The following is a 9,208-nucleotide window of genomic DNA, read 5'->3' on the forward strand; positions in this document are numbered from 1 at the left end:
TTTGTAAAATTAACTGAAGAAGGAAATGCAAATCACTCCAGTATGTTTACCAAAAAAAAAAAAAAAACCAAAAAGGGTCACAAAGAGTCAGATATGACTGAAACAAATGAACAATAACATGTTATATATAAATAAATAATATGTATATAGCATTTATTTGTGATCAGATTATATCCTTTCTCTCTCCCTCCAAAAAATGTCAGCTCCTGTTACAGTGTAAACAGATTCCTTTGAAAAGGGAATTGTTTCATTCATGGTATTTGTTTCCCTAACACCTAAAATAATCCATAGTATACAATAGGTTCTTAATAAAGGCTTCATTGATAGCTCATTTAAAAAAGGCTTTTAGGGACTCCATTTGTAGTGTACAATCAATTTATTAATAATGCCAAACAACTCTTATCATGCCCTTTAATGATACATGTTTTTTGCTACTTTGGCTTTGATAAGCGTCTGCAAATGAAATTACTTATCTCCATTTTTTTTAGAAAATGGTGGTGACATGGAAGTGAATAAACTTGTGCAAAAAGCTGAGCCTGGAATGGTGATGCATGCCTGTAATTCTTGTTCCTGGGACCCATTGAGCTCTCAGCTTCCATGTGCTATGCTGATTCATTTTCCACACTCAGTTTAGCACAAAAATAATGAACTACCAAGAATAGGAGTTCACCTAGGCACCAAAGGTTCAGAAACGGAGCGCTAAACTTCTATGCCAATCAGAGCAGGACTGGGTCCATGTGTAACCACTGAGCTTCCAGTGTAGGTGAGAGAGGAAGAACCAATCTGCAAAAAAAAAAAAAAAATTAAAACAAAGATATATACATTGAGAAAATTTCTCCATTTTTGGCTCACTCTGCTCTGCATCTGCTACCCTGCCTACTTTTTTTCACCTCTGCCCAAGATATCCCTCCCAGGTTAAGCTCATCACCTCAGATCTCAGCATCATACAGCTAACTCAAGCCTTGGCTGACACCACCCCCACTCAGACTCCTATCCATTTTCATTGAAGGGTTGAAGGGTAGAGTACCAAACTCCTCCCAATGCCTTCCTTTATAGAAGGTAGACACTAGACTTTTGACTCAACTCTACATCTGCTACTCTCCCTGATTTCAATTCCCCCAGAAAAAGATACCAACACACACATACACACATGCAAATGCACACGTGTGCATACACACACACACACACACACACAGAGGTACACCCTATTGTCTCCCCCAGCCCAGCTTTCCTGCCTCCTTGTGCGTGTTGTCTTCCTCCAGTAGGCTGTAAGTTCCTTGAGGGTAGGGCTGTTGTTTTATTAACTTTATCCCCAGTGTTTAGTACAGTGCCTGGCACATAGTAGTCACTTAATAAATCTTGATTGGATTGGATTGGAAAAATTACCAGGACAAAAACTGCTAGGAAAGCTGGAATGAGGTCTGGTAGGAATTAGGGTTTAATCCAGTCATGTGCCACAAAAAAAGAGATCCGTATCATAAACAACATAAACAAAGAAGAGAATGTTTCTTGGAGTTATGAATAAGGGGAGAGTTCATACCAAGCAAGGGATAGAGAGGAAAGAAAATGGACAGTTTTGACTACACGAAATTGAAAAGTTTTTGTACAAACAAATTCAGTGCAGTTAAAATTAGAAGGGAGAGTCTTAACTGGAAAAAAAGAAATCATTGTAGCAAATTTCTCTGATAAAGGTTAGATATATAAGGAATTGATCTAGAAATATAGGAATAACAGCAATTCTTCAACTTATAAATGTCCTGAATTACTAGACATGCAGAGTAAAAGAACCCCATATGCAGGAAACTGACAAAGATGAAAATGAAATGAAATGAAAAATTAAAATTTCAATTGCTGGAGTGGTTGTGGGAAGACAGGGATACTGATGAACTGTTAGTAGAGCTGTGAAGTAATCCAGCCATTCTGGAAAGCAATTTGGAACTATGACCAAACCATAAGTAAACTACTCATCCTTTGACTCAGCAATACCACTACTAGACCTGTACCCCATAAAAAGATCAAAAAAAGATTAAAATGATGCATATGTACAAAAATATTTATAGTAGCTTTTATTTTTTTTTTGGTAGTGGTTACAAACAGGAAGTTAAAGTGTTGCTCACCAATTGGGAAATGGGTGAACAAATTACAGTATTTCAATTTAATGGAATGCTATTGTGATGCAAGAAATGACAAAAGGAATGGTTCAGAGAAATATGGGAAGACTTATATGTGAACTGATGCAGACTGAAGTCAACAAAACCAGGACAACAATTTTGCAATAACAACATTGTGAAGGAGAGCAATTTTTACAATAACAACATTATATATATGTATACACACACACACACACATATATATATATACATATATATATATAACAACATTTATGCAAAAACAACATTAACAGATAACTTTGAAGGGCTTAAGAACTCTTATCAATGTAATGATCAGTCATGATTCCAGAAGACCTATGTATAATGAAGCATGCTACCCAAGGTGAAGGAAGAGACAAACATTTTGAAAATAGAAAATGAGTTGATTGGTTTTGATTAAATATACTTCTTTGTTACAAGGATTCTGTTTTGCTTTTGATGAAAGCGATGGGATGATTCTTAGTGTTTTCATTTTTATGGGGAGGGAGTTGGGGTATAGTGGGAGACAGCAATAGTATTGTGAAGGAGGGAAAAAGAAGAAGCAGGAGGAAGAGGGGGAGGGAGGGAAAGAGAGAGGGGGGGAGAAGGAACAACAGGCAAAAGACACTGGAGAATTTTTTTTAATTCATAAAAGAGAACAGAAGGAATAATAATAACTAATATTTATATAGCACTTAATTCCCGTCTCTGTGCAGTCACTTTACAATTACTCTCACTTGATCTTTAGAACAATCCTGGGAGATAGTTGCTATTATTATCCCCATTTTACAGATGAAGAAGGCAAAGAACAGTTTAGTGATTTGCCCAGCATCACATAGCTAGTAAATATCTGAGTTCAAAGTTGAATTAAAATCTTCCTAATTTTACATCCAGAGCTCTCTCCACTGTGCCACCTAGATTCCCTAATTAGGAAGGGAACACATACAAATAGGACAGTTTAGAAAGTTACAAATTGAATCTATTACAAAATTTTAAAAACAAGTTGCATGTAATAGAAATAAATCGTTTGACTAATACATTTTTTTCTGTTCTACTTAGCATATGGATGGAAATGTTCTCTCTTTTTTGGTGTTTGTTAAATGCAAAATTAAAAAATAAAACTAAAAAAGATAAATGCACAAAAATTATTAACCTGAAGTTTTTTCTTTTTTCTTTTAATTTTTAGTAAATAGTATCTCATTTTTTCAATTACATGTAAAGATATTTTTCAACATTTATTTTTAACATGATTTTGAGCTGCAAATTTTTCTCCCTACCTCCCATCCCCCTTCCCTAAGACAGCAAGCAATCTGATATAGGTTATACATGTGCAATCATATTAAACATATTTCCACATTTAGTCAGGTTATAAAAGAAGAAACAGAACAAGAGGTAAAGCCCCCAAAAAACATTTAGACTCCATGGTTCTTTCTCTGGATGTGAATAGCATTTTCTGTCATGAGTCTTGGAATTGTCTTGGATCATTGTGTTAATGATAACAGCTAAGTCAAACATAGTTGATCATCACACATTGTTAGTGTGTACAATGTTTTCCTGATTCATCTCACTTCACTCAGCATCAGTTCATGTAAGTCTTTCCAGGTTTTTCTAATGTAATCCTGCTTATCCTTTCTTATAGTACAATAGCATTCCATTACATCCATATACCCCAACTCATTCAGCTATTCCTCAATTTCCACTTCTTTACTACCACAAAAAGAGCTGCTATAAATATTTTTGTACATGTAGGTCATTTTTCCTTTTTCAGGATAAAATAGCCTTTTTAAAAAAGCAAAATGTGTTTTCTAATTTTGCCTCAAAGCAGAATTTTACATGGCCTTAATGCTTTGTTGGCAGGAGATTTGTAAGAAAAGGTTCTTGCCTCATCCTTTCCGGGTTTTTTATTACTGTTAATTAGCAAAATATGTTTTCTATTCTTCTAATTCCTACATTAAAAAAGAAGCAAAATAACTATTAGCAAACATACACAGTCAAGTAAAACAAATTCTTTACTGACCATGTCCAAAAAGAATGTCTCATTCTTCATCTTGAGTCCATCACTCCCTTGTCAAGCGGCAGGCTTAAAATCACAGGTGGTTGATGCACTGATTAGAGTTCTTAAGTGTTTTTAAGTTATTTTTTTTACATTGTTACTGTTGCATAAATTGTTCTCCTGCTTCTCATAACTCCATTTTTGCATCAGTTCATAAAAGTCTTCCCAGATGTCACTGAAACAGCCTATTTCTTACAATACCATAGTGTTCTGTTGTATTCATAGCCCAACCATTGCCCAAATGCCATTGCCCCATTCTTTTCAAAATGCACCTAGTAGGGGCAGCTAGGTGGCGCCATGAATAGAGCACCAGCCCTGGAGTCAGGAGGACCTGAGTTCAAATCCGACCTCTGACACTTAACACATACACCAAAAAAAAACTAGCCATGTGACCTTGGGCAAGTCACTTAATCCCAATTGTCCCACCTCCAAAAAAAAGGCAAAAAAAAATGCACCTAGTAGTAGGCAAATGGCTTAAGTTAAACCTTCCTGAATCTCAGCAATCAACCAGGATTTTGATATAAAAGGAGAAAACCTTAAATACTGGATCATTTCAGCATGCTTCCACAGCAAATCAGGGTATTTTTTTAAATTGTATTTATTTTATTCTGAACTTAAGAAATAAAACAAGAATTTTCATAGTATTAGTAGAATAGAGAAATGGTGATTGCACATGTACTATGAATCTATCATGCACAACTTGCCATTCCTTTTAAATATAATAAAGTTATCATGTAACTTTCTTTTTTCCTTTTTCTTTCTTCTCTTCCCCTACCCCAGATGGCTACCATTAGACACAAATATGTGTGTCTATATACACATATATGTAAAATAACCCTATACACACTTCTACTTATCAGTTCTTTCTCTGGATGCAGATAGCATCTTCTTTCATAAGTCCTTTGTAGTTAATTTGGGTATTTATAATAGTCAAAATGACTTAGTCACTCAAAGTTGTTCTTAAAATAATATTGGTGTTATTATATACAGTGTTCTCTTGATTCTGTTCATTTTGCTCTACATTATTCCATGCAATTCTATCTACATTTTTCTAAGATCATCAAGCTAATCATTTCTTTTCTTTTTTTGGTCGGGGGAGTAATAAATGTGTTTTATTTTAGACAACCTACATGACATGTTTTTAAAAACAATGTCTCCACTCCAAATAAATCAAGGCCAAAAACAAATGAATAAAGCTTAAGATGACATTGGTACAGGTTTGTCCAAGTCCCGATGTTGTACAGGTGACAGAAACCAACAGTCAGTTATGATGACAGGTGATTCAAAGTAATCAGATGAATTTGTTAACATTTCTCCATTTCTAAATCACCCTTGAAGAAAATAATATATGGGGTCACACCATACTTACAGAAGTCCAAGAGAGCCACCACGTCATCTGGATTCATGTTTTCGCCTAGGAAGAACTGATAGTTTTTAAAATTAGCAAGGATATGTTTGATTTGTTCTGCAGCTCTGTTATATGAATGTAAATTTTTAAGATCTTCCTTGCCCCTAGGTTAAGTGCACCTGGAGCCTGTGATGAGAGGCTTGTTTTTCAGGAACACCCACACCTTGGTGCTTTGTGATTGGGCAGTGGGTCAAAAGGGTTGTTACATTCTCTGAGCCAGGAGAAGGCTATATAATCCCAGCTGTGAGACTTTGTTTTGGGGCTCACTTTGAGAAGTGTCGTGTGACTTGACCAGATGAGACTCTGGGCAGCCGTTGAGAGCCCCCTGACTCTGAAAACCCAGATGGTGATGTTTCCCTCTCTAGTAACTGGCTAGGTATGGATGTAATGGTCAGGCAACATATCTGCTTGATATGTTTTTCTATTTTCTTGTAACTTCTGTCTGTATACTCTGAAGTTTGGGGTGCTGACTTTTCCCCTGAACAAGGTAAATGATATATTTGATTGATTAAAGCAATATTGATAACCCATTTTGAGTTGCTTTTCTTTAGCAAAGCACATCGAAGAACCTATGTTGGCAGCCAGCCTGGGGATGCTGAGGTGCTTGCTGCTACAAGCTCCAATCATAAAAGGTTTTCCTCTATCTGGCTTGTGATCTTCAAGTCTGCCTTTGATTGATTTTATGTAGTCTTTGATGTATTTTTATGTAGGATCCTTTTGTGAAACTAGTATCTTGTAGATGATGGTTTATTACTATGTCAACTCTAGTGATTACGATGGCATCTGGTCCTTCACCCTCAGGACCTTCAGCAGAGGCATTTCCACCAAGGAGTAAATCATCAATGGTACCCTCTGTCCTACTGACCATGTTCCCCTCCACCTCCAGGCCCAGTCTGTTTGAGATCTCTGGGATCTTGTAAATGTCGGAGAACATCTCATCCTGGAGGATGAGGTCCCAGTAGATGATCGTGGTAGCAGAAGGAGAGAGGCAGTAGCTGCACTAGCTCTGAGGGCCCCAAAGCTCCGTGTAAGTGCAATGTAACCCAAGTGGCACTTGGATAAGGAAAATCAAGCTCATCATTTCTTATAGCATAGTACTATTCCATCACAGTCACATATCACAACTTATTCAGTCATTCGCCAGTCTCCCTCAATTTCCATCTCTTTGCCACCACATAGAGATTCTATAAAGATTTTAGAACATATAGAGTCTTTTCATTTTTCCCCAATTGTCTTAAAAAGAGAGACTTTGTTGTGGAAACGAATGTTAAAAACTAAAAGTAAATAAATTCTGAAAATATATACATAATAAATTCAACAGTTTCAAAGCTGCGGGGAGAGAGAGAGAGAGAGAGAGAGAGAGAGAGAGAGAGAGAGAGAGAGAGAGAGAGAGAGAGAGAGAGAGAGAGAGAGAGAGAGAGAGAGAGAGAGAGACTTTGTGAAGACAATCTAACTGTAAATATCTGGAGAAGATGCTAACTAGCTGTGAAATTAGAAACTGCCTACAAGGACAAGAAGAAACAATAGTCCTGGATAATTGCTGAGTACAATAATTGAGCTGACATTATCACCAAATCCACCTTCCCAGTTTCTCCTATATCCATCCTCTCTCTTACATTCCTGCTCCCACTAGGATTCAAGCTCTTATTATCTCATACTTAGAATATTACCTCCTAATAGATTTCCCCAGCTTTGGTCTTTCCCCCATCCAATCCATCCCTTACTCCATCACAATCTCAAAACAAGGTTTTCATCATATCATTCACCTCTACAATTTTCTGATTTTCCAATGGATCTGTGTTTTCTTCTTCAAAGGTACACATGCCATGCTTTGTGGTTTTTATTGATATCTTCCTATAAATTAGTCAATAAATCCAGTTAAGTCAATATTTTAAGAGCCTACAATGTGCCATTCACTATGCTAAATGTTGAAGATATAAAGAAAGAAGAAATTAAAAAACAGTCCCTGCTCTCAATTACAATCTAATGGAGGAGACAACAGGCAACCTTTTACGTACAAATAAATAAATTGGAAATAATCAACAGATCATTTCTTAAACTTAACTATTTAAATCCACCAAAAGTGACTCTGCATGTCCAACATGTATTTGAAGTTCCCCAATTACTAGAACTGAAATTGGAGAGAAACTTTGAGTCACATACTGAACATATTGAGAAAGGAAGGAGAATGTCCTTGGGGGCCAGTAGGTGGCATCACCAGGATCTAGATTGGGTTATCAATCTTGACAGGATGGACCTCACAAGAAGAGAAGTTACAGAGTGGTGGTAGAGAGGTCTGAAAGTGGAAATGGGGAGCAAAGATCATTTTGACCTCCCCACTGAGACCAGAGTACGAGAAGATACAACCAGTGCTGGAAAGAATAACTAGGGACAGAGTGTCACCCAAGGGGGGTACGTCACTCAGCAAGTCAGAAACAGATGCCTGGACCAGAGCTTAAACTCCAGGCTTGTAGCTTCATATTCACAGAAGCCTAAATACGACAAGCTATTCTTTAATCACCAATCATATTTATACCCTTTTACTGTTAAATATTGAGGCCTAGGAAGTGCTGTAATGAAATAAAGTTTAGCTTGAAAAGCAGAAGCTTATCTCTAATACATTTCATCACCAGGTATTTGAAGGTAAATAGTTCTATAAAGTGAACATACAGTCACATAAAAGCATGAGCTGGAAGAAATCTCAAGAAATCAAAGGAACATTCTGGGATCCTACAGCAGCTAGGTGGTACAGTAGATAAGAGTGTAGGACCTGGAGTCAGGAAGACTCAACTTCCTGAGTTCAAATCTAGCCTCAGACACTTAGTAGGAGTAGGACCCTGGGCAAGTCACTTAACTCTGATGGACTCAGTTTCCTCATCTGTAAAATGATCACTAGAAGGAAATGGCAAACCCCAAATGGGGGGTCACAAGGTGTCAGACATGACTGAACAGGAACATTCTGGGTCCTCTGTCCATGGGCTATCCTTTAGAGAAAACGGCACAAATAAGGCACATATGGGCTATTTGGGGTCTGGATGTAGATTCTAGGTAGTTGGTTTACAGAGGGCCTGTGTGACAGCATGGGGAATAGCCACTGGATGTGAAGTCAGAAGAGATCTGGCTTCAAATTCCAGCTACAATACCTCCTGGCTATGTGATTCTGGGCAGATCAGTTACTCTCTGAGTCTCAGTTTTGTCATCTGTAAAATGAGGACAATAACACAACCTACCCCACAGGGTTATTGTATAACACTACCTACCTCACAGCAACCCTGAGAGGAAGGTCCTATTATTATCCCCATTTCACAGATGAGCAAAATTGGTCTGAGGGAGGCTAAGGGACTTGACCAGAGTCAGACAGCAAAAATGTCTGAGACAGGATTCTAACTCAGGTCTTCCTGTCTCCAAATTCAGCAACCTATGTACTGTGCCCCCCATTGGTAATGCCAATTCTCTGATGATGTAAGATCACATGTGAAAGTATTTGATGAATCTGCAGGACACATCATCCCTGTTTCCTTCATAGCTGTATTCTGTTCCCCCAGCTAATAAGAAGTATGACACTCGGTGATGTTGTTATTATAGTATGTATATGAATATATTATATTTATACTGACC

The 9,208-nt window shown here is 37.3% G+C and overlaps 1 pseudogene; it reads right to left on the reverse strand.

The window, feature by feature from the left end:
• Positions 1–5,486: 5,486 nt before the first annotated feature.
• Positions 5,487–6,551, reverse strand: LOC138161347 (translationally-controlled tumor protein homolog; annotated as a pseudogene).
• Between the last annotated feature and the right edge of the window lie 2,657 nt (positions 6,552–9,208).

Source organism: Petaurus breviceps, unplaced genomic scaffold (assembly GCF_028583685.1).
Source record: "Petaurus breviceps papuanus isolate PSGF00001 unplaced genomic scaffold, PetGlider_PUasm1.0 118, whole genome shotgun sequence".
Taxonomy (NCBI): Eukaryota; Metazoa; Chordata; class Mammalia; order Diprotodontia; family Petauridae; genus Petaurus; species Petaurus breviceps.